Source organism: Eretmochelys imbricata, chromosome 1 (assembly GCF_965152235.1).
Source record: "Eretmochelys imbricata isolate rEreImb1 chromosome 1, rEreImb1.hap1, whole genome shotgun sequence".
Classification (NCBI taxonomy): domain Eukaryota; kingdom Metazoa; phylum Chordata; order Testudines; family Cheloniidae; genus Eretmochelys; species Eretmochelys imbricata.
In genome coordinates, this window is record NC_135572.1 from 352279867 (window position 1) to 352306927 (window position 27061).

Consider the following 27061-nt stretch of genomic DNA (forward strand, 5'->3'; position numbering starts at 1 on the left):
AGCTCGTCTCTCTCACCAACAGAAGCTGGTCCAATAAAAGATATTACCTCCCCCGCCTTGTCTCTCTAATAGCCTGGGACCAACATGGCTACAACAACTGCAAACAAGGATGAATAGGGATAATGAAGGAAGGCCAAGGGTGTGTTACTGAGTGGAACTGAGCAAAGGAAAATTTAAGCTCGATCTCTGACATTTCCTGGCAGCGAGACTGTAGATTATTGTCCCTTGGGAAGAGGTGGAAACCCCATTCACTTTAATCATTTAAAGTCAGGCTGGCCAAAGCACTCAGGAGTGCACTGTGGGGAACAATCCTGCACTGGCCAGAGTGGGATGAGATGATCTAATAGGTCTTTCCCATCTCTAGTTACTATCATTCAGTCCCCTGAGGCATCCATTTTCTTCAGTGCAATTGCTCACTTCCTGGTCTGCTGCTGATTCGCCTTGCTAATCAGCGGAACAATGGCTCTCTCATTAGTTTTCATACTTACCACTCAGATATGTCTTTCATTATAGAGCAGAATCTTACTACAATTACTGATAAAGGAGAGAGCAATTAGGAGCTTTGTCTGAAGTCCCGCCGTATGGGCTGCAGGGTGCCCCATATTATATTTACTATGACATGCAGATTGTTAGCTTATCAAAGTGGGTAGAGCAAAGAACAATGGAAGCAACCAGGAACACAGGCCAGTCCTCCGAATGGAGTAACTCGGGCTCCCATTCGGGGGCATACAGGATCAAAGCACGATCCTACGCTGGCAAGGAAAGGGACAAGAAGGTCCTACCAGGTCTTCTCCAACGATGCCTACTCACAGACCCTATAACAGTGGGTGTTAATATCACTCTCAGCCCCAGAAGGGCAGCCAGGCTTCATGACATACCTCCCTGACCCAAAGTCTCTCTTCCTAAGCCATAACTTCTGGTTACTCTCATGGTTCGTGTTACCTTCCTATGGCCCTGTCTGCAATGGGTAGCAGCATGCTTAAGTATCTTACTCTGATCACAGCCGAGTCACATCACTCTAAAATGTCTGGGAGACAGCTGAACTCATATGCTACAGTCATAAGACCAGCCAGACTGGATCAGACCAGTGGTCCATCTAGCCCGGTATCCTGTCTTCCAACAGCAGCTGGTGCCAAATGCTTCAGAGGGAATGAACAGAACAGGGCAATTATCGAGTGATCCATTCCCTCACGTCCAGTCCCATCAGCCGACAGTCAAAGGCTTTTCTGGCTGTCAGAGGCCTGGTCTTAATGAGACTGTGTGTTCCTAGGGGGGTAATTGAAATTATTAGGGATGAGAGAATGTGCTGGGCCAGATTTAGAACACACTGGAAATCAGCCACTCAGAAGATGATCTCCATACTTTTGGAGTTTGTCCCCCATTTGGCTCTGGCAAAATGCAAGTTCTCCTTGGCTCTTCGTATTATACCCTGGTCATCTGAGAAGCAGTGCAAGGGCTTCCAAGCCAGAATCTTTGTTTGCACGGCCCAGGTTTCCAGCCAGTTAGAAACACCAAGTTGAAAATTATTCTCTCTCTGGATGAAAAAGTGCAGTGCAAGGGCTAAGTGAAACATACGTGTTAAGTAACTAGCAGCCAGACTCCTGTTTCAGGGGAGAGATATAGTACTCCAGAGTGGGGTTTGCATCTCACTCAAATGATCAAGCACTCTGCACTCCTGCACAAGGCCCCAATACAGGGGCACAGTGCTGGAGATGTGGGGAAAGGATGTTAAGTATCTGTGCAGGGGTCTGTTGTGTAGCCCAGCGCCCAGCATGGCCACATGCAGTGGCTCCTTTAGAGTAGGGAGGGTTGGAGCAGCCTTCTACATGCACATGTGGGTGTCAAAAAGACTAGTAGCAGCTGCTCTGTGGACAAGGGTTCCCCAGCCGAGTTACTCAGGATGGCGATGGAATGCGTGCCGAAGCAATTTAAGGGCTGAAGAGAATACTGACAGCAGGGTAGGCTTGTCACTTCCTGTCCTCAAAGCAAGTGGCGGTAGGTTCAAGGTTATGATCTGGAGAAGAATGTGAATGTTCAGAGGCGCCTCTCAAACACTGAGATCTGAAAATCTGGGGGCTCCTGGGTCATATGAGAAGTCTGCTCCTCCCTGCCTCTGCTCAGGCAGGAAATCCCATGACAACAGATATATTTTTACACTTCTGGTCCCAGCACCAAGGAGTTCAGAGGCAACGTGAACCTAAGGGGGAAAAACTAAAAAGGACAAACATTCAATCACTTAAAAAAAAAACACCCTTGAACAACTTAGTTTTGGAGCAGGTCTTGTTCTGTCCAAAACCCTTGCCCACCCCTAGTAAAGAGAGGAATTTTGAGTCAGCTTTGGTAATGGAGTCTAGCTTCCATCCAATACATAGAATCATAAAGTTAGAGATGGGAGAGAGCAAAGGTAGGCCTTGATCCAGACACTCCCCTTCCCAATACCTTGGGAAATTTCTGATCTGAATCAGACCTGCACTCTTTCTTTGCAATGGAAGAAGCCAAAGTGCCATATCCAAACTCACTCCTCAATATTGGAATTCACCCATCTGAATTTTGTTCCTTCTAGGTCACCCATTCCACACACACACCCCGTTTCTCCCAGTGGCTGATGCAGGATTGCCCCATTCCCTGCACTATATTCCCCAGTGTTTTACCTCGTGTATGTTTCAGGAGACTGGAAACAAACTTCCTCCCTCTTAGCCTGTATTACGGTACAAAGAAAAGAGCCGGCCTTAAGATGCAAACCAGCAACGGCCTCTCTAGTCAGACAACTATCGAACTGCCATACCAGCATTTTTTTACAGCAGTTTAAAACACCATCAAGGCGACATCAAACCGCCTTTTACATCTAAACCAAAATGGTTATGGAATGGAGCCTAGAGTGAAATGCTAAATTGGATCCTATCAAATCAGCATCAGCCCGCACAGCCTAAGTGGTAATGAATGGCTCCTAACAATGGAGTTCACCATTATAAAGTAATGACAAAAGATACATAACCATTGAGGTCTCCAGAAGTACAAGCAGCAGCCACCCATCGCCTGCCCCCCTTCACGTTGTCTGTTGCCTGCTGATGGGCTCGTATTAGGGTAAAGCTTTGGGGTGGGGGTGGGGAGGTCAACTGCCGCTAGATTCTCCTCTCTTTAACTGACAAAGTGTTTCAGGATTCATTCAGGATAAATTATTCAGTCTAAACAGCGATGTAATAAATCTTCAGTGGGAAACAATAGATGGCTCTCCCCTTGGACACACAGAGGCTACAAAACTAGTCTCCTGGTAAGCAATAGTTATGTCCCACCACAGCTGCTGATGGGCCAATTTACAAAGGTATTGTTTGTTTCCTTACATGTTAGGTCACCTTGTATTGCTCCAGGAAGGGCTGCCGTTTGGCAACCCGTCATTGCATGTGTAGTCCAGTAGCCATGAAAAATATATAAGAGATACCTCACACTTTCCTGTTTTGTAAGTAACTTGATGCTAGTTTCTATACGATATACCCGGAGCCTCAGCAATGGCACAGAATAAGTTATTTTAAAATATATGGGAAAGACCTATTCGGTCAAGGGTTACCCTGAGACAGCAGAGGGTTATTCCATACAATATACTGCTGAGCGTTTTGTCCAGAGTTAACACATCCCAAGTAGCTGGTCTTTCATCACTCCTCTTTGGAGACTCTGGCCTTGTCATTCCTGGACGGTTCCAACTAGGGGGAGAAAGGCAGCACTGCTGAGAATGCGATTAGGCCCTTATGAAACGTTGCACCAGTCTGGAAACATCGGCCCAATCTGTGGAGCTCTGGACTCTATCCCCATACACAGTAACGGATCTGAGCTGGTTCATCCAATTTGTCTGATCAGTGTGTGCCAGGCATGTAACATGGCTCCAGGAAATTCTAGCGGAGGACACAGCTTCCTAAGGGGAGCAGCTTGCACAAATGTTATAACACTTGTAAAAAAAGAAAAAAAATACCCCATGCACACTGGTCAGAGGAATTGCGCTACAGCCCAGCATCACAAGACAGCACGGTCCCAACCACAAAGTGGAAGTGGCTGGCCCAGATCCTCACCTGCTGGGAATCAGTGCAGCTCCAGGCACTGTGCAGATTTACACTGGCTAGGGACCTGGACCACCCATGTTTAAATCCTCCATCACATTGCACGCCCACTCCCTCCTCTTCTGCCATCTGCCAGGCACTCCGTGCCCTGGGCCAAGATTCATTGCTGACTGTTCTTGCTTCACAAGCCTTTCCCGTCCAAAATATGCCCAAGTGCTTCTGCAGATTCCAACTGTTCCTCTCAGCCAGGGATGTGGCCAAGTTCTCAGGCGTGCTGTCATTTCCCTGCTCCCATGCCAGCCAATAACAGCTTTGGTCTCTCCTACCTTTCAGGATCACCTGGAAAATCTCTGACCTACTCATTCCAGTCCTCCTCCTCTGCACAGCACCTGCGGTGCTGTCACCCAAGAAGAATTTACAGCGTAGGAGTTGGAGGGTTATGTGCACTCAAGACATAGTCAGGGTCTTCCTCGCTTTCCTTTGTGGCAGCATGGTCCTTCGGGAACCCGTGGTGCTCACTCCTAATGGATGCTGCATTAGCTAATCCAGTGATTCAATTAGTTCGAAATACTCTCTGATGGCACAGGCTGACCTTCCTCCTCCTCAGTTTATTGGGCTCCTGGAGACAATGAAGCTGCTTTTTAAGGGAGGGTCCACTAGAAGAGGCAGCTCATCTTTTGCTTTGTTACTGCTACACAGTGGCTATGTTTCCTCAGGGTTTCTCTGGATGGAGCATTAGCACCGATTCTAAGATGGAAACTCTCCCACTGTCACCCCTCATCATTTCTGCTGTCCTTCAGTGGGTGACAGTTACTCCCCGAGTCAATCCAGGACCGACAACACTGTGTTAGAGGGCACATTGCTGGAAGAGCCATCTTTTAGCTGAAGCACAAAACAGAGGTCTTGCTCACCTGACGTCATTCAATATCCCCCTGGTACATATAAAGTAGGGTGTTAGTTCTGGCCAAATTCCAATCTGAGCAATTACAGTATATTCTGCCTATATGAAAAATTCATCTCATAGTTGGAATTGGATAGGATGCATCTCTTCACTTCCTATCCTGAGCTTCTGTGCTCTGGGGTAGCTGCATTTCAGTTGTGAAGTGATGCCACGTGTGTCACCCAGGTGTGCACCCGTGTGTCATTTACGCATAGTGCAACAAATCCCTGGCCTTTTAGGAACTTCACCATTGTCACTCTGCTGCATATCTTGGCATGACATGGTGAAAGCAACAGAAATACTCCTGCTTGACAAGCACAGCAGAGCTAAAAGACTCTCTCCGTTAGCTATTAGCGGTAAGGAGTTTATGACACACATACAGCTGAGCAGTACTGATCCCATTCAGCAGAGGGCAGTGATGCACATAGACAGCAACCAGCTCATTACAAACATGCCTACATACAAAACCAGCTGTGCTTCTTCCAAGGTGAAAGGCAATAAGATCAACAGAGACTAACCAATTTATTTGAGCATGAGCTTTCGTGAGCTACAGCTCACTTCATCAGATGCATACCGTGGAAACTGCAGCAGACTTTATATATACACAGAGAATATGAAACAATACCTCCTCCCACCCCACTAGGACAGTGGGGTGGGAGGAGGTATTGTTTCATATTCTCTGTGTATATATAAAGTCTGCTGCAGTTTCCACGGTATGCATCTGATGAAGTGAGCTGTAGCTCACGAAAGCTCATGCTCAAATAAATTGGTTAGTCTCTAAGGTGCCACAAGTACTCCTTTTCTTTTTGCGAATACAGACTAACACGGCTGTTACTCTGAAACCTGTCAATAAGATTCAATGTAAGACTGCTGTTATTCAGTCTGCATAACTTATTTAAGAATAGTATGCAAACTATAATGCTTTCTTACAAACATCAGAATGTGAGGAAAGACAGAAAAAATGGCCTGGGGATAAACTCGATGCATTCTGGTTGGGAGAATGCAAAGCCCACTGTATTTTCATATTTTAGGGGTAAGCATGTACAACCTGCTCATGGCTTTGTTCCTGTCCTGAGGGGTTATATGATCTCCTCAGCCCATGGAAATAATGAAGAGTATCTTAGGCACATATTCTGTGCCTGTGTAAAATGATGCTACACAGAACGTGCAAGAATGACATATGTAATAGCTGATGTGGTCAAAACTCATTGGGTATTTTGTTAACGTCAATGAGACTTGTGTGGTCAACTCCCTAGGTCTGTTTTGAAAACCTCAACCCTTGTGCATTGTTATTTACTTACTGGCCTGGTTTTCAGAAGCGCTGAGCACCCACAACTCCCACTGAAGCCTCTGGGAGCTGGGAACACCACTGAAAATCAGTCCACATATCTATCTCAATATATATATGGCAGAGGTCTCCAAACTGTGGGGCGCATCCCCTGGGGAGGTGCAGAAGAACATTTGAGGGGGTGCAGTGCGGCATGGGCTAGCCCGCACTGGGGGCAGGGCGGGAGCACCCCCAGCTCTGCTCAGGGCCACAGCCCCAGCCTTGGCCCCTGCTACGACTTCCGCTCCCGGCCCCAGCTCCAGTCCCCAGCCTTGGCCCCCGGCTGTGGTTCCATTCCCAGCCGCAGCTCTGCCCCCAGCTGCAGCCCCAGCCTCGGCCCCTTTACTTCTGTCCATTCCCCCCGCCCTCAGGAGCTGTGGCCCCAGTCCCAGCCCCTGCTCGGGGCAAGCACGGACAAGGCTAAGGGGGAGGCACGGCCGTGAAAAGTTTCAGGACCACTGATATATGGCTTGTTTGTATGTAAATATGAGAGGGGAGGTGTGTAGCGGGGTAAATACGCAGACATGGACGTGCTAGGCCAGAGCAAGGAGAGCGTACATATAAGGAGGAACATTCAAACAGACACAGCAGCCTGCAATTCAAACATAACGCCAAACAAATTGGCTTAGTGTACAAGAGCGCAAGATGGGTCAAGGATGACGAGAGGAAATTAGAAATGAGGAAATGGAGTCACACTGGAAGACGAAATAAGCAAAGTCAGCCAACACTGCTTAGCTGCGTGTTATGGCAACATCACAACCACAGGGGAGGATTGTTTTGCTCCCATGTGTCCTAACCTGGAAGAGTCATGAGTGTGAGTTAGCAGTGATGGAGGTTCGAGCTCCAGTCCTGCAGAGCTCTCGCTGTTCAGCGCGAATGCCCGGAGTCTGTCTGTGCTCAGCGCTCTCCTCTCATGGCTGATGGCAACTGTGGGGTTAAGGCAGCTCCTATCCAGAGCTGCAGCAAGCTGTTTGCCAGAGGCTTGAAGTCTGGCAAACAAGCAGGCCCTTCTTGGCTCCCTGGAAACAGTTTGCTAACTCTGTTCAACTCAGGGTGAGAAGCACTGCTAAGCTGCTGACATGTGTGGAGCAGATTCAGAGGTTTTATTTTAACTGTTAGCATGTAGGGGGCAAATCCCGAAGTCCTTACTTGGGCAAAACCTCCCAGTGTTCGGCCTGATACGTCCCTCCCCGCGCAGCTGGTCCACTGAGACGAGCATCTGCTTCAGCTACTAGCTAGAGAAGCTAGCTCAAGCTTTTAGAACTGGAAGCATGGGCCACGGGTGAACATGCCCTATGGGGGAGGCTAGCCCCCGGCCCTTCGCCCTCTTCCTGAGGCCCCACCCTTTCTACCTCCCCTCCCCTGCCAGAGCCCGGTGAGCACACACCCCAGGGCTGCTAGCCCCCTAGCGCGCTGGGCAGGCGGCGTGGCTGGAGCACACCCAGCTCCAGAGTTGGGCGGGTGGGCGGCCAGAGCGTCCCCAGCCCAGGGTGCTGGGCAGGCAGCACTGTCCCGGCGCCGGGAGGACAGGCAGAGCGGCACAACGTGGCTCCAACCCGGGGGTCTCGTGTGCACCACAGCTCCCAGCCTGCCTGCCACAGCCTCTTGGCCACAGAAGGGAACAGCAGACAGGAGGAGGCCTGGGGGTTGTGGAGCATGTGCGGGGCAATGCAGGCTGTTTGGGGAGGCACAGTCTTCCCCTGCCTATGATACCCACCACCCCTGACTGGAAGTGCCCAGTTCCATCCACAGTTGCATCCCCCAATGGCAGTCGTTACAGAAGGGCTGCCGGATTTGGGCCTCCCTCCATCGTTATTAGTGGACATTTTCCTTCAGCACAAGCAGTCAAGCTGCTTCTGTCAGACCCGAGGGTCTCACAAGCCCCAGCCAGGACCGGAGGAAGAGACCCAGTGAGACAGCCGCCATCTTGGCCAATGCATCAGGGATTGAACCAGGCACCCTCTACAGCCAAAAGCACAAAGCTGCTACAGATCGGGCTAAAGAGTCAAACTGCCCTCAACGGAGCTGTAAGAGACTCATATCCTCTGTGGATTGGGTCCTGGAGACTAGGGTGACCAGATGTCCCAATTTTATAGGGACAGTCCTGATTTTGGGGTCTTTTTCTTATATGGGCTCCTATTACCCCCCACCCCCTGTCCTGATTTTTCACACTTGCTGTCTGGTCACCCTACCGGGGATGAGCCAAAATACCCACATCAGTGGGTTACACTAACACATTTACAGCTGGTAAATTATCTCCCCCCTGAGGATTTTTCAGTGATGGGATATGGAGCCTCACACCTCCAGGCATCTGGTTCAGTTCCAGGCAAGATATAACTAGAGCCCCCAGATCACCAGATAGTGGCTGCTCCGTGAAATAAGTGGGTGGTTTCAGTCCAGGAAGGTGCTCATGTCACAAGAGAAGCCACCACCCCACAGCAGGTACTAGCCTGGCAGACTCAGCAGAAAGGCCAAGAGTGAACAGGGCACAGAGAAGAGCAACTTTGTCACAAAGGGAGTCCCTGCTTGGGGAAATTAGAGGAGTCAATGACCATGCTGTATCTGTTCTGGGACTGAATAGCAGACTGGGTTTCAGTCTCCAGGGCTGCCTCTACCAGCACAAAATCCTTGCAGAAGAAGAGAAAAAAATATTGGAATATTTAACCAGCTAGGGAAACAGTTATACTGCAACAAATCCATGGCTCACAAATGCAACCATTCTGCACTCTGTGGCTACTCAGAACTTCATGGGGGCATCAGAGATGGAACTCAGACACAAAAGCACAGCCCCTCTTACTTGAACTAAAGGAGAATCACCATCAAAAGTGTACACTATAGGGCATAAGCTACACAGTTGAGCAGTTCTGATTCTGTCCAGCAGATGGCAGTGTGGTATCCATATGCACTAGCGACTTGATTACAATGCCTTATATACCATTCATTACATTCCTTCACTGCAATTATTTGGATCAGAATTTTTCCTTCATCTTCAGCTTGCCCTCCTGCACACAGTGAATTCAAAGCTGCATTTATAAAGTATGAAACTGGTTACAATGTCACAAAGTCAGCATTGTCACAAGAGTTTGCAGAACCCCAGCCAGACAAGGAAGCTCTTTTTTTCATTTGATAAAAGCACTCAAGTCTGGAGAGCATTTATATAAAACCTGTTCAGGAAATCCCCAGGATCGGGCAGCAGGAAGGAGAGGTCAGTTGTTATGGAGAAAAACCTTCTCTTAAATCATGCAGCTATCCCAGAGAGAGGTTCAGAAGAGGACTGGAAGGAGCCAGCAAACAGAGCTGTAAACAGAGGAGTTTGAGGGGGAGTTTGTATTGCGGTGCTTGTTTGGGGTTTGTTTTTGCTGTGGGTGCTGCTGTTTTGATTTGGATTGTGTTTCCCAGACTAACAGGACTTAGGTGGGAAGGCTGTGACAGATACAGAGGCAGCAGTGTGAGTGACCCATGTAGTGGAAGACACAATGAAGATGACTGGATCTGGAAGCTGCTATATGTACACGATCCTGGAGAGGGTACCTGGAAAGAGTTTTGTCTGCATGAAGTGCCGTCTGATAGAGCTGATGGAAGAAAAGATCCGAGGATTGGAGATGCAGGTGGAAAGTCTGGTTGAGTTTAGAAGGGGGTTCGAGCAGATTATGGAGCAAAGACATGAGGCAGCTGAAGGGAAAAGCTCAGACTTGCAGATGGAAGCAGGACTGAAGAACTCTGAGGGGAGACTGCTGGGTGAAGCAAGTGGTCAGTGGAAGCATGTGACTAAGAGAACCAGGCAGAGGAAAAGATGGACTAGTGAAGGGGAATTAGAGCTTAAGAACAAGTTTGCAGAGCTGGAAAATGAAGAAGGGACTCAGCAGGTGGTCACTGAAGGTGGAAGGGCAAGGAAGAGGGGAAGAGCGGCTAGTCCTATAGGAAAAGGGGTAGAGTCAATGGAGACTACACCAAATATGAGCCCCTAGAGGATACAGGATGGTTGAAGAGGATTACAAGGGAGAATAGGAATGGAAAGAACTTGCAGCCAGAGGGAACAGGGGATAGACTGGAGAATCGCACCATCACCAGGAAAAGGCAGGTCTACGTGATCGGGGACTCCTTACTGAGAAGGATAGACAGGCCTGTAACCAGAGCTGATCCAGAGAATAGAAGGGTGTGCTGTCGTCCAGGTGCTAAGATATGGGATGTGGACCTGAGGTTGAAGTGGATCCTAAAGGGAGTGGGAAAGAATCCACTGATCATCCTTCATGTGGGAACAAATGATACTGGTAGATTCTCACTGGAATGTATCAAGGGAGACTATGCCAGACTGGGGAAGACGCTTAAGGAAATCGAGGCTCAGGGGCTCTTCAGTGGAATTCTGCCTGTTCCTAGAGAAGGGCAACAAAGGTGTGACAAGATTATGACTATCAACAGATGGCTCAGGCAGTGGTGCTATAAGGAGGGCTTTGGGATGTATGGCCACTGGGAGACATTCATGGACAGAGGACAGTTCTCTCGGGATGGACTTCATCTGAGTAGGGAAAGAAATAGACTTCTAGGATGGAGGCTGGCACAACTGATTAAGAGAGCTTTAAACTAGGAATTTGGGGGAGATGGTTGGGAGATGTCCAGGTAATCTCCATGTCAGATTTTAGCATTGAGAGGGAAGAAAACAAAGTAAGAAAGGATACAGCCGTGGGTAGCAGAATGTATATAAGGAGGAAGGGCAGTGTGGATACCAGTCTAATAGGTTATACTTGCTGCAGAATATCTGTGCCTAATCGGGTACAGAATGTGAGCGAGGCCAAATAGCAAAAATTAAGATGTTTGTACACCAATGCGAGGAGCCTAAATAACAAAATGGAGGAACTAGAGCTACTGGTGCAGGAAGTGAAACCAGATATTCTAGGGATAACAGAAACGTGGTGGAATAGTAGTCATGACTGGACCACAGGTATTGAAGGGTATGTGCTGTTTAGGAAAGACAGAAATAAAGGTAAAGGTGGTGGAGTAGCATTGTCTATCAGTGATGAGGTAGAATGTAAAGAAATAAGAAGTGATGGAATGGGTAAGACAGAGTCCGTCTGGGCAAAAATCACATTGGGGAAGAAAACTATTAGAGCCTCCCCTGAGATAGTGCTTAGGGTGTGCTATAGACCGCCAGGATCCGATTTGGATATGGATAGAGCCCTCTTTAATGTTTTTAATGAAGTAAATACGAATGGAAACTGTGTGATCATGGGAGACTTTAACTTCCCGGATATAGACTGGAGGACGAGTGCTAGTAATAATAATAGGACTCAGATTTTCCTAGATCAAGTAGTTGCTGAACCGACTAGAGGGGATGCCATTTTAGATTTCGTTTTGGTGAGTAGTGAGGACCTCATAGAAGAAATGGTTGTAGGGGACAATCTTGGTTCAAGTGATCATGAGCTAATTCAGTTCAAACTGAACGGAAGGATTAACAAAAATAAGTCTGCGACTAGGGTTTTTGATTTCAAAAGGGTTGACTTTCAAAAATTAAGGAAATTAGTTAGGGAAGTGGATTGGACTGAAGAACTTGTGGATCTAAAGGCAGAGGAAGCCTGGGATTACTTCAAGTCAAAGCTGCAGAAGCTATCGGAAGCCTGCATCCCAATAAAGGGGGAAAATTTCATCGGCAGGAGTTGTAGACCCAGCTGGATGAGCAAGCATCTCAGAGAGGTGATTAAGAAAAAGCAGAAAGCAACAGGGAATGGAAGATGGGCGGGATCAGCAAGGAAAGCTCCCTTATTGGGATCAGAACATGTAGGGATAAAGTGAGAGAGGCTAAAAGTCAAGTAGAGTTGGACCTTGCAAAGGGAATTAAAACCAATAGTAAAAGGTTCTATAGCCATATAAATAAGAAGAAAACAAAGAAAGAAGAAGAAGTGGGACTGCTAAACACTGAGGATGGAGTGGAGGTCAAGGATAATCTAGGCATGGCCCAATATCTAAACAAATACTTTGCCTCAGTCTTTAATAAGGCTAATGAGGGGATAACGGTAGCATGACAAATGGGAATGAGGATATGGACGTAGATATTACCACATCTGAGGTAGAAGCGAAACTTGAACAGCTTAATGGGACTAAATTGGGGGGCCCAGATAATCTTCATCCAAGAATATTAAAGGAATTGGCACAAGAAATTGCAAGCCCATTAGCAAGAATTTTTAACGACTCTGTAAACTCGGGGGTTGTACCATATGATTGGAGAATTGCTAACATAGTTTCTATTTTTAAGAAAGGGGAATAAAGTGATCCGGGTAACTACAGGCCTATTAGCTTGACATCTGTAGTATGCAAAGTCTTGGAAAAAATTTTGAAGGAGAAAGTAGTTAAGGACATTGAGGTCAATGGTAAATGGGGAAAAATACAACATGGTTTTACAAAAGGTAGATCGTGCCAAACCAACCTGATCTCCTTCTTTGAGAAAGTAACAGATTTTTTAGACAAAGGAAACGCAGTGGATCTAATTTACCTAGATTTCAGTAAGGCGTCTGATATCGTGCCACATGGGGAATTATTAGTTAAATTGGAAAAGAGGGGATCAATATGAAAATTGAAAGGTGCATAAGGAATTGGTTAAAGGGGAGACTACAGTGGGTCCTATTGAAAGGTGAACTGTCAGGCTGGAGGGAGGTTACCAGTGGAGTTCCTCAGGGATCGGTTTTGGGACCAATTTTATTTAATCTTTTTATTACTGACCTTGGAACAAAAAGTGGGAGTGTGCTAATAAAGTTTGCAGATGATACAAAGGTGGGAGGTATTGCCAATTTAGAGAAGGACTGGGAAATCATACAGGAAGATTTGGTTTACAATGTCATCTGGAGTAATAGTAATAGGATGAAATTTAATAGTGAGAAGTGTAAGGTCATGCATTTAGGGATTAATAACAAGAATTTTAGTTATAAGCTGGGCACGCATCAATTAGAAGTAACGGAGGAGGAGAAGGACCTTGGAGTACTGGTTGACCACAGGATGACTATGAGCGGCCAATGTGATATGGCCGTGAAAAAAGCTAATGCAGTCTTGGGATGCATCAGGCGAGGTATTTCCAGTAGAGATAAGGAGGTGTTAGTACCGTTATACAAGGCACTGGTGAGACCTCACCTGGAATACTGTGTGCAGTTCTGGTCTCCCATGTTTAAGAAGGATGAATTCAAACTGGAACAGGTACAGAGAAGGGCTACTAGGATGATCCGAGGAATGGAAAACCTGTCTTATGAAAGGAGACTCAAGGAGCTTGGCTTGTTTAGCCTAACCAAAAGAAGGCTGAGGGGAGATATGATTGCTCTCCATAAATATATCAGAGGGATAAATACCAGGGAGGGAGAGGAATTATTTAAGCTCAGTACCAATGTGGACACACAAACAAATGGATATAAACTAGCCTTCGGGAAGTTTAGACTTGAAATTAGACAAAGGTTTCTAACCATCAGAGGAGTGAAGTTCTGGAACAGCCTTCCAAGGGAAGCAGTGGAGGCAAAAGACCTATCTGGCTTCATGATTAAACTTGATCAGTTTATGGAGGAGATTGTATGACGGGATAACATGATTTTGGCAATTAATTGATCTTTAACTATTCAAGGTAAATAGGCCCAATGGCCTGTGATGGGATGTTAGATGGGGTGGGATCTGAGTTACTACAGATAAGTCTTTCCTGGGTATCTGGCCGGTTAATCTTGCCCACATGATCAGGGTTCAGCTGATCGCCATATTTGGGGTCGGGAAGGAATTTTCCTCCAGGGCAGATTAGAAGAGGCCCTGGGGGGGTTTCGCCTTCCTCTGTAACATGGGGCACGGGTCACTTGCTGGAGGATTCTCTGCACCTTGAAGTCTTTAAACCATGATTTGAGGACTTCAATAGCTCAGGCATAGGTGAGAGGTTTATTGCAGGAGTGTGTGGGTGAGATTCTGTGGCCTGCATTGTGCAGGAGGTCAGACTAGATGATCATAATGGTCCCTTCCGACCTTAATATCTATGAATCTATGATCTCATCAAAAGGAAACAACAATATTACTACAGTGAACTGGCTAGTGAGAATATGCACCAGCTTCATTTAGTGGATGGAATCAGAACTGCTCAGCTGAGTTTCATAGACCCTGTACTACAAATAGCTAATGGAGATTCTCCTTTAGCTCAAGTGGCAGAGCTTTTGGAGCCTGCGGTTTGCAGTTTTATCCCTGCTGTCACAATGCAGTTCTAATTAGCCATGGTGTGCTGCGTAGAGACAAGCATGACCTAAGTTCTTTGGGATAGAGTCTGTCTTGTACAGTGCTGGATACACTGTTGGTGCTGAAATGTTCACAGTTCCTAGGTGGCCATATATTTGTCCAAATACTTAACATCTATAAGTCTCCTTTCCAAGTATTAATGAAATTAGTTCTCGCAGCAACCCTGTCTGTGAGGGAGAGAAGAATTATTTATAAATACCAATTTTATTGAGACCCAAAGGGGTTAAGTGACTTGCTCAAGGCTACACATGGAGTCAGTGTCAAAGCTAGGATTTAGAACGCATGAATCTTGTGATCCAGTGACACCGGTCGGTTGGTCAAGCTGAGTTAGTCACCTCCCCCACCCCATTGCTACAGTCCCTCTCTCTCAATTCAAATTGAGTGAGGCCCTGAAGAGAGAAATCCTTAAAGGAAGAAAGTCAGTTCTCATCCTTGCTACAAAGCATGATTCCCACACTTGGAAGGTCTATGCAAAGCAGGACCATGCAAAGAAAACCAGCCCTTCCTGGGGGTGCAGGATCTATAAGGATACATGTTATAATTTTCCATTGCTGGAAAGGGACCCTTTGTTTCTGAGATTCCTTTAGCTGCTGATCAATGTCACGACTTCCCCTCAAGTCAAACCAAACCTCAGGCCTCGCTTTCCTCCTGCTAATGGCAGCCTTTCTTCCACCCTGATACAAAACAGGATCCCAGGGGTGCTGCCAACAGAACGACTCCTTTAGTGAAGGGCCCAAGGTCTAAGTCCAGGATCCAAGCTCGGTCTCCCGCTGACAAACCACAGCTGTGAATTCTTCCAAGCTGATCAACGGGATGGAGAGGCCACTCGAGGAGCGATGACAGACCAGACTTCCCCTGGAATGGGAAGAAGAGAGGACCTCACAACGGTCCTCCATCTCACCCTCAGCAGAGTCAGCCCATTTAGAACGAGGCAGCACAACTCATTGAATTCCCTTGTCATTTTTTCAGAGCAGGGGAACGAAAAAACTGTTGATCGTTAGCAACTGCAACGAACAGAAGGAGCCAAAGGACAAAGTTTGCAATATATCCATCGAAGCACCTAGTAGATCGGCCAGGCCGTCTCCCCTTGGCCAGTGCAGGATTGCTCTCTATGGTACATTTTAAAATATCTTATTCTTTTTATCACAGTAGCACCAAGATCAGGTGCTAGGCAATGTACAGAGACATGGCAAGGGACAGCCCCGGCCTGAGGAGCTGACAAGACAAAGGGTGGGAGGGGAAACAGAAGAAGAAAGAGGTGGAGGGACTAGCCCACAGCAGTTCACTTGCAAGACTAGAACTTGGGTTTCCTGTATCCCCAGCCAGAGCCTGAGCCACTAGACTGATTTTAAAGGTGCATATTTCACTAGGACACTAATGCGTTAGCATGCTGGGACAGGCTAACTAGTCTAGTTTTAAATATCCCAGGTGCTGGAGTGCCCATCACTTCCCTTGGGAGACTATTTCACATCCTCAGAACATCTCACAGTCAGGAAGTTTCCCCAGATATTCAGCTTTAAACATTATACCTCTCAGTTCCCTCCTATTTACACTCCCATGTATCTTACTAAACAATTTCTCTCCCTCCTTGCTGTCTACAACCTTCAAATCTCTCCCGACTGTGATCATGTATCCCCTGCCCTTAGTCACTGCCTAGCCATACTCGACAGAGTTAGCTCTTTTAATCTTTCCCTGTACGTCAAATCCCTCCAGATCCTTGATTGTTTTTGCTGCTCTTCTCTGAGCTCCCTCCAGTTTGTCAATATCTTGCTGGCAGTGTGGTGCCCAGGATGAAATGCAATATTCCAGATGTGGTTTCATCCACAGAGAGTGTAACAGCCACAGAGAGTGTAACAGATACCTCCCTGCTTCCTAAATTAATAGTCGCTAGCAGCCCCTTCCACCCTAGAGGATCCCCCAATTACAGCCACCTCTTGCAGATCACAAATACCACCTGGCACAGTGCCTCAGGGGTTGGGGAGGAGGAGTGAATTGAAGGCAAACACAATGGGATCTTTGCGTGTCTCACCTCACAAGCCACGGGCTGCCTAGAGCAAAGAAAATGGAGGCCAGCGCAGGGGGAGAGGTTTAATGCTCTTTTATCAGCAGAGCGGTAGCAGGTCCCCCCGCTCATGAACTCTACCACTGCAGGCCTCGTGTTACACCAGTACGGTGACCATAAAGGGACACACCATTCTATTCCTCCCTCCAATGCTTTATAAAGCCCACAAGAGATGAAAAACAGATCCACATGTTCCCCACTCCTGGCATTCCTCAGTGTCATGAGAAACACCATCACTGTTATGTTCCCTGCACAAAGTCCACAGCACAGCAAATTGCTTGGGCCTGATTCAACCTTAGAGCCCCTTAAACGCCTCCTGACCTCAGCCAGAGTCTTGAGCATGCGACAGATGCAGGATCAGGTCCCTACACCCACATGGGAAGGGTCGCGGGCTGAGCTGATCCTGACGAACGCGCAGGTCTATGGAGCGGAAGCATTTCACACAGCTGGATGCGTTCATGTCACAAGGGTGTTAAATGTTGTAACCTGGGTCCAGGCAATGGAGATCAGCCTCTTACTAGCACTTTCATGCATCACTCTTACAACAGCCCCTCTGTGCTTGGCATGAGGGGAAGGCCATGAATGGCTGGGAGCTGGACATCTTTGGTTTGCCTGTCATAAAAGAGAAATAATCAAGGTGAGCTGCCATTTAATCCTTATTTGTGAGTCACACAGTATCTGTGCAGGAATGTAAATCCCGCCCCTTCCGGAGAAGACAGGCATGGCATGAGAAAGCCCCCCCGTGCGCTCCCACTCCTCAGCATCAGCTCCTCCTAAACTACCCCTTGGCGCTGAGGTGCAGAGAGCTTTGTGCAGCACAGGAGCTCCTAGGGGAGCTGGAGACAGCGACCTTGGTATGGGTCCTGCCATCCTGCCCTTACTCCTAGGGCAGCAAAACTGCACCAGTTCCCCAGGAGCTACAGAACTGTCCACATGCCCCAGTGAGGAGCTCAGCGCAGACAGATTAGATTGGCTAGACAGACTCAGAGTCCGCCAGAGCTGCAGTGGATGGAGCAGAGCATGCCCCAGATTACTGAAAAAAAAAAAAAAAAAAGGGAGTAATTGGTTATCCACTGGTGCTGGGGGAGGGCAGCATGATCTAGGAGCCAGGAAATCTGAGCTCTGCCACTGGGTCTGTTGTGTGAGCTTGGGCAAGTTTCTTCCCCCCTTCGCCCGTCTTGTCTGTTTAGACTGTAAGCTTTTCAGGATAGAGACAGTCTCTCCCTACGTGTGACTAAGGCCCTTTGTTTTCAGATTTTACTGAACAATGCCCAGGTTTTACAAAAGCTATTATGCGGGTTTTACTGATTTTTCACCTGAATTTTGGACCAGTTACACAAAAATACTATGTTAAGAAAACCGAATACATGACATTAGGTAGTGTACACATGATGCTGTCTGTTAAAGTAAGGCGTGTAGTGGGAGATGCACGTGAACGTACTATTAATGTACAGTTCATGAAATAAACCACAGCATTAAATTGCTTTCATTTTTAATAATCTTACTTTTTGCTACTGGTTACTTCCCCAGTCCCCAGGATTTACACAAAACTGTGATGTTAATTTTTTTGCACCAATTTTCACCCGTTTTTTAAATTATATAATAAACATTGATAAATTCCCACGACATTTTAAGCAAATTAAAAGCCAAAAATGAAGGGCCTTGTGTATAACCCACCGGTGAGTGTGTCACAGGGCCCCTCTGTAATGAGTTGTTACTTCCACCACCCACAGAGGCTTGGCTCTTTAGGTCAATCAGTAGCAGCTCATATTTTCAGCTCTAGAAGTCACTGGGGTTCAATTGCTGGCATGTCAGCCAAGAAGGCAGGCATTATATATATACAGCACCTACCACAATGAGGTCCAAATCTCAACTGGGGTTTCTAGGCACAAACCACAATACCCCTACTACTAATAATCTGAACAGATGTGATCTAAGTTCCACCTGCTTGATGTCAAACCTCCTTCGGATGGAGCTGCCTTGTTGCAAAGCAACAGTGGCACCAATCTGTAATAAGACAACCCTTTTTAGGGGAGGGGCAGTTGGGTTGTCTTGTCTGCCCCTTCATAGTGGAAGCTCACTGGGGCACGGACTGTATTTCCCTGTTGGGCTAAGCACTCCAGCCATGGCAATAACACTTAATCTTTGCAGAGCAGGTGAGCAGAGGAATCTCATAAAGATCTATATTGGGACTGGTACCCTCCAATGTTTTTATTAATGATTCAGACATGGTAGATCATTAAATTTGCAGACGATAATAAAATAAGGGCAGTGGTTAAGACTCAGAAGGATGTAACTGTTTCACAAGATAATCTTGATAGATCAGGTGAATAGGCTCAGAGGTGGAATATGAAATTTAATGTGTCTAAGTGTAAAGCGATGCAGTTGGGTAGGAATAATCTCCAAGCTAAGTGCACATTAAATGGCACTGAAATAGCCATAGAGAGCAATATGAGCTGGGCATATTGACAGACCCAGCATTTACATTCTCAGTCCATTGTGAAGCAGCAGTAAATATATAATGTTTCAGGGTCAACCCTGTCCACTGAAGCCAATAGAAGAAGCACTGAAACAAAGTTGCTTCTCCAGCACACTGTCTTGCGGCTAGATAGACAGAAGCAGCAACTCTGCCTCAGTTTCCCATGCTGTTCTTTAGCCTACTTGAGTCATCAATGTGACCTTAACCTCTGGTCAGACCACTTTATAGAATCCAACCCTTCCCAGGGCCTCAAAATCCAATCAAAATATGAAAACAACCAAACCTTCAACCCAACCGGCTACCTCTTCCTCCCAGGCCCCACTCAACCAGTACAGTCTGTCCCCATGCCTCCCCCAGGCTTCTGTACCTCCAATAACCCCACTGGCTGAAGGTTGGTAGGGTCTTCCCCTCACTCAGGGGTTCAGGCAGGACTCCTGCTTCCAGTCAAGCTCCAGCTCACACTGGGAGTAGCTGGTCTGCTTCCTCGCCTTCTTTCAGGCTGCTTCCCAGAGAAGGGACCAAGACTGGGCCTTGCTTCTCCATTTCCCACTGCATTCACCCAGCTCTTTATGGAAACCCCAGCTCCCCCCAAGCTAGGTCTGGTAAGGGACTTGTGCCATCTCATCTCCAGCCGATAAGGATCAGCTGGGGTGAGGAGGGATCGATAATCTGTCATGGGCTGAACCCTTAAAGGGCCACCCAGCCTGTATCAGTCACCCATAGAAACGAGGGCACAGCCAGGCTCCATTAAGGACAACATGATTGTTAATTGGACACTCCTGGGTCTCTGTTCTTAATGATTCTAAACATGTTCACAGACAGAGCTGACAATCCCGCCTTCACTTCAGGTTGCCTGACACTTCCCATTATAATGATCCTGCTCTCTGTTATAACTTTGCCAAACTTTAACCTTTTGGGCTGAAATTTCCTACCCTAGGCATCTGCCTCAGGCTGAATTTTTGGGAACGTTTCAGCAAAAACAGTGCAGCTGTTTCCAAGAACAAGATTATGGAGAAATACATTGTTTTGCCTCCACAAACATACAACTCTTGTGTTAGATGCTCTAGTGCTTTGGAACAGGGACTTGACATGTGACTGGAGGGTTGCCCAAGTGTCACGGATGTGGCTTTTGCTGTTCCTGTGAAAATCTGGCCACGTTCTAAGCCTCCAAAAAACCGCATTTCGCACAGGCTCAGTACAGACTTGCTAGATTTTGGCAGCTAAAATTCTTCAAAGATTCTGTCTGTACTGAGCATGCTCCATCCCAGGGCTTCAGGGGCTGAGCAGGACTTTTCTTGCACTTGCTTCTCCTGATTGCAAGGAGCCAATGTGGCACCCAGCACAGGAACTGTGAAGAGAGAGCCTCCCTGTTTTGTGTTCTCAGTGCTGGTGCACAGGCAGCAAAGAAGAAGAGGAAAGAGTCTGACTCCAATGCCTAGTGATGAAGAATGGGACAGAGATGGGAGAGAGAGAGGTAAGTGGTAGATAGAAGCAGAGTGGAGCCAGGGGTGGGTGGATAGGAGCAGAATTGTTGTGAGTGTATAGCAGCAGGTGCCAGGATGAGGGAGAAGTGTATAGAAGCAGAAAAGGGCATTGACAGGCTGGGGACACAGGGAAAACAGTCTATAACCACTAGAGCACACTCCCCTCCAGAACCTAGAATTGAACCCAGGATTCCTGAGTCTCATCATTCCTCTGCTGTCACCAAAGAGCTGGGAGGCCTGTTGGCAATGGGTGTGGCTCCTCCCCACTCCTCCAGTGCTGGTCCACCCAGAGGATGACAACCTATTATTGCTATCATTAGCTCAAGTGGCAGAGGCCTGTGTGGTGGAACTAAAGAGCTGAACTCTGCTGATGACCCATCACATGACTGAACATCTGGGGGGTGTTTTTCAGTTTATTTTGTTCTTTAAATTTAGTAAATTACACTTAAAAGAACCTGCAATAAAAGAACACGAAGGCTGAAAAGTCAAACATTCAACCGTTACGAAATGCCACAATTCAGGTTGTCCTAAATTTGGACCACCCAAGATCAGCATCATTGTGCAAAGTGCTGTACAAACCCAGTAAGAGAGTCCCTGCCCCAAAGAGAAATGAAGTGGCTTGTCCAAGGTCACACAGCAAATTAGTGGCAGGGCTGGGAATAGAACTGCTCTTGGGGACAGGGATGTGTCTTTCTTGCGCACAGCTGGGGTCCTGACCTGGGTTGGAGCCTCTTGGTGCTACTGTAGTACAAATAATAAATAACAATACCATGGAATGAGTACCTTGTAGGGCCTTATGTGTGAGGGGTGACAGACAAGACAGTGATTTTTCAGTCTTGGCAGCCCATGATTATGTAGCATGACTGAAGTGTTTACAGTGCAGGTCTGTTCTAAAAAGGGCCTGTGTAAAAACAGCACCTTCTGACTGAACAGACCCTGCTCCTGGTGTGTGTTCAGACAGGGGGCTGTTGATTAGAGTGACAGAAGTAAGTCTGGCAAAGAGTCCTGTGGCACCTTATAGACTAACAGATGTATTGGAGCATAAGCTTTCGTGGGTGAATACCCACTTCGTCAGATGCAAAAAGTAAGTCTGTAATGCTTTTTCCGCCTGCTTGCTCGTGCAGGGCTCACACAGCTAACTGAACCAGAACTAGATTCTGCATCTTGCAGCGGGCCATCAGAACTGTTTATTCAGTGCCAACCGGTTAATAAGTAATAATAATACCTACGTCTTGTATAGCGCTTTTCATCTGAGCACTGCTCAAGGGAGATCAGTGTCCTCATTTTGCATATGGGGAAACTGTGACACAGAGCTGCGACGTGACCTGCCCAAGCTCACCCAACAGGCTAGTGGCCAACCTGGGAATCAAACCAGGTCTCCTGAGTCCCAGTCCAATGCTCTACTGCTAGAACATACTGCTGGCAATGAGATTGCCTGAGGGCATAATTTGAAGACAGTGGTTTTGCACAGATGTCAAACTAAGTTCTTAACTTGGGCTGCTGAGTTGTTATTACTGGTGATGTATGAGAAGGAAAGGACCCATTCTGGCAGGAAAAAACTTTTCTTCTGCCCTGATCCCTTTTGCCATGGAAATCACTGAGAAATTAGTGCAATTCCCACAGTCACTTGTCACACTAGATCTGCTCTTTAATCTATGGCTCAGTATGATTTTAACCAGGATGGTCTATTTGAGGAGGAGCAGTAGTGGTGTAAATCTAACTAGTGAAGAGGCCAAGGATGGGGAAATTGAGATGGTATTATTCTACAGTCAGCAGTAGTTCTCAAACTTGAGTAACCCAAGGACCCCCATTTTGATTTAAAATTTTTCTGCGGACCCCCAAGCCACCCTGCTTAGCTGTAGGCCCTGCCCCCACTCCATCCCTTGCGCCAAGGTCCCATCCCTGCCCCACCCATCTCTTCCCACCCCCACTCCACCCCTGCCCCTCCTCTTCCCCACCTCTTTCCACCCCTTCCTCCTCCTCCCAGTGCCTCCAGCACGCCAGGGAACAGCTGTTCCACAGCATGCAGGAGGTGCTGGGAGGGAGGAGGAGGAGTTGAGAGAGGGAGGAGTTGATCAGCAGGGCCCACAGACCCCCCTGGAGTACCTCAGGGACCCCCAGGGGTCTGCGGACCTCAGTTTGAGAAACAGTGTTCTACAGAAACAGCAGATGGCTTGGATTTCCAAGGAAAAGGCTTAGGTAGCAGGCCTAAGCAAAAATTAGATCCTGAGTGGGGAGCAATACGACAACATAGGCCTAGGAAGAGCAGACTGTCCTTTGGGAATCAGCGAGAGCACTGTTTGCTGATGGGATGCTTTTCCCCCCTCTTTTTTCATGCTCACAGATTGGACAGGGTTTGTTGGTTTGTTTTTAGCAAAGGAGTGGTTTTGCCCTCCTGGGACCATGCCATCTCCTCCAGAATAAGAAAGGAAAAACTAGAGGAGTTAAAAGCACAGCTGGAAGAGAGGCAGCAAGAGGGCTATGCAGCCAGCAGCCACCAGTTGCAAAATGGCCACTTGAGAGCTGCAATTGTCTAGCTGTGCCAAATGTAAAGGTCTAGCCTCCTTCAAAGGCCCATTACATATCGACCCTGCAGGAGGAAGAGGCAGCCCAGAACCGGGAGCCAGTCGCAGAGGAAGGTGTGGTGGAGGGGGAAGATAGAGGCTGCTTCTGTATCTTCCTTTGACACTATGGCCAAGATTCTCAAAAGTGACTAGTAACTTTGGAGGCCTCAGTGCTGGGGGTCCCAATATAAGATGCTTTGGAGGGGCCTGGTTTTCAGGAAGTGTTGATCACTCACCTTCTAAAAATCAGTCTCCTTCAAAGTTGCCCCCCTAATCAGACTCCTCAAGTTGCCCCCCAAATCGCTAGCCACTTTTGAAAACCTTGGCTAATCAGTTTACCCAAAAAGCCCATTTTAAAACAGGAACATTTCAAACATGTTCAGCCAAGTGCTGATTTCATCTACATCCGTGGAAATCCCAAGAAATTCCACCAACTTCAGTGGAGTTGCTTGGATTTTTGCCAATGTCCCTGAAATCAGAATTTGACCCATGTGGTAGAGAGATGGCCGAGTTATCCTCAGATTGACCCATGGCTCATGTCTGGTTCTAACTTCTACTGCAGTAGCGCTGATTCCAGAAAAACAGAATCAGCAGGGGACTGAGATGGAGACATGTCGGGACAGAAAGGCTTTCAGGAAGGGAGATAGCTTTTTGTCATATGGCCTTTGAGACTGAGGGGTGAGAGAGACAGTGCAGCAGTTAAACGTTTAAGACTGCCTTGTGTCTTCTTTTACAAATGGAATGATGTGGAGAGTTACAAACGGAAGGAGCTTTTAATCTGTGAACACGCTACAAATCGAACCTCATTATGTTGGAGACTTTGTGTGTTAAAAATGAGAATAATTTTACCTAATGAGAAGCTCTCAATAGGTGATGTTTTTGCTAAATTATCATATTAACCACAAGATAATTAACAAGCATTTCCTTAATGTGGGGCTATACTCACAAAATCACAAAATGAATCTTATTGTCTATAAACCATCAAGCCAGAATAAAAACAGGCTTTTTAATCATGATGACAGGCTTCCTGAAGGAAAAGTGCAGGGTTCCTGGATCATTTTAGTTATTGGGAACTAGTTTGAAAATAGATTATCTAACTAAGCTGATGCCTTTGGTCTCATGGCAACCCAAAGCATTTTATCAACTATATTTACGTATAGGAATTGATTAATCTGTCACTGATTAATGTTTAATCGGATGTTTAATAGCACATAGAGACACTACACAAGAACTTAGGAAGTGATGACTAATATACACTGACTAGCATACATATATATTAGGCTGATAATAACTACACATATCTTAAACATTGAAGTAAACATGTTATGCATTAATACAGCAGCTATATAGCTGAAATTGGCCTGTACCTTTACTATAATCCTGAACATTTATGCTAAGTATCCCATAACACCTTGCATTAGCTGTAGTAAGCCGTAGCTCAAATAAATAGGAAACCAGCCAATGACAGTTTATCTAACAACAGGAAAGGAGTTGCCCACACAAACCTAGGAAGTCCCTTCATCCCCCTTAATACCTGAGATGTATGTACTCAAAAAGATATGGATGCATCATAACCTGGAACGCACACCATGGTACCAGAACAGGGCAAAAGCTAACTAACGAAATGATGTATACGGTATCCTTTTCTGGTAAACAAACAGGGTTTAAAAGAATGGCTTCGGGGCATAGCTTTGGGGTCACACCTTCTTCTTAAGGTGAATGTAACATCGCTGCAAGGAACTGCTCTTCAGAAACTGGTATCATATACAACATTTTTTGTACCATATTAATAAAACAGACTAAAAGTGGTTATTTGGATTTAAGTATATTTCATAATTCAGTAAGGAACCAGAGTGTGGTCAAGCAATTGGCTATGCCATTTACCAACAGGAAGGGAAGTGAAGAAAAGAATGTCATACCCAGCTGACTCTGCAGAGGAATTTATACAGACAGAATAATTACTCGAGTAGGAATTAGGCCAGGATGCCCTAATTTAACAGAAAGTGCTGTGGGACAAGTGGTCAGGACCTCAGCTCTGTGTGTGAACTGAAAGATGGCTGCTCCAGCAGCCCATTGCACACAGCAGCATGCCTGGTATTGGCTCCGGGCTAACTCAGAATAAAAAAAGAGTGCCACTGACCCTTAGTTTTGTAGAATGGTTTGGATGCTTAGACTAAGGGAGGGTCCACTGGGTCCACTTACCAACCTCCCCGAACAGCCTCTAGCCCATGGCCACTATGTTCATCATCACAGCATCAAGAAGGCCTCACTGGTGGTCCTGCAAAGCCTACCATTGGCTGCACACGACCAAATATAGGCTGACTGGTACCATCTGTATTTGCAGTAGTTCCAGCCTAATGCCACATCTTCCTGGTGCCTGTCACCTTGGTCCCCTGTCTAACCTATCTACATTGTTTACCCTGCATTCATCGCCATGGTATCCAAGCACCTGTTGTGACAATTCTTTCTGTCTGCTTATACAGCTTTTGCCCAAGGACACACAAGAAGTATGTGGCCAAGCCAGGAATTGAACCAAGGGCTCCTGAGTCCCAGCCCTGAGTCAGATTCTTCCACTTGAGAGATTTCAGAGTAGCAGCCGTGTTAGTCTGTATTCGCAAAAAGAAAAGGAGGACTTGTGGCACCTTAGAGACTAACCAATTTATTTGAGCATAAGCTTTCGTGAGCTACAGCATGAAGTGAGCTGTAGCTCACGAAAGCTTATGCTCAAATAAATTGGTTAGTCTCTAAGGTGCCACAAGTACTCCTTTTCTTTTTCCACTTGGGACAAACTTCACCTGTTTCAGATCCAGCTGCTACCTTATTCCAATCAAATGCTGGGGTAGAGAGAAGTGCGTCTCTGATGTAGGTTTCTGGTTATGGCCCCGTTCTGCCTAGTACAGTGATTCCTCTCCTGTGTAATAGTGCTGTTGTTGGTAGTGATTTTTGAGATGTCCCAGCTCTCTCTTGATGATGGTCCTTGAGCCACTAAATTAATTTCAGTCTGTTCTTAAAGTCCTATTAGTTCATCAATATACCTTTTAAATTAATCTTCCCCTTTATGTGTCCAGGGAAGGTCAGGAGGGGAAGGATTTTGCCATAGAAGAAAGGTGGCTGGGGCCAGCTGAGCAAAGTTTAAGCCACCTCTCTGCACTCGCTGTCAGAAATTCACTGACACCTGCAGGCTGCGTTCACTCAGAATGACACAGCTGCAGCTTTCTTCTCGGCATCCGACTGCTCCAACGCCTCACCGCTCAGTCCAGGGGCTCCATTCCAGATGGCCCAGGTCAGGGAAAGTTTTGCGCTGATAGCAAAGTCAGGCCGCAAGCAAGGAACAAAGATATTAAAAGCAGCAAACACTCCAAGAGGGAAAGAACAAAATAAAGGCAAAAGCTGCAGGACTGGATGTCTCTGGGGCCTGGGAATAGGATACAGAGTCCTTCACTAATCCGTTGCCACTATGCTACTCATCATGAGCGATCACAACTTCATAATGCAGCTGGAGAGTGGCAAAAGAACTCTGATCTTCCCTCTCCTAAGCCAAAGTCATCTACTACTTGGGTTAAAGAGAATAACTCCTCACTCTTAACAATATAGGGCCAATGATGTACCTGCAGTTCAGTAGTTCTTGGTCCAGCCAGTAGAGGGCAGCAGTAAGCATACATATTACCATACCCTGCTTGGGTCTGAACGACTGAGCAGAAGTCATCAGCATCGGAGATGCAGTTTGAAACCAGTGGGTGGTTCGCGCTCTGACATTCACACCTATGCAGAGAGCCTGCACCAGGATCATGCAGTGCTTAGATTGGGACTGTCTAAGGAACCGAAGGGAATTGCTCCCAGCTCCCATCTGGTGCCTAACTCCCTTAGATTCCTTCACCAATCCCAGCCTGAAGTCCTGCTTGAATTAGTGCTGCA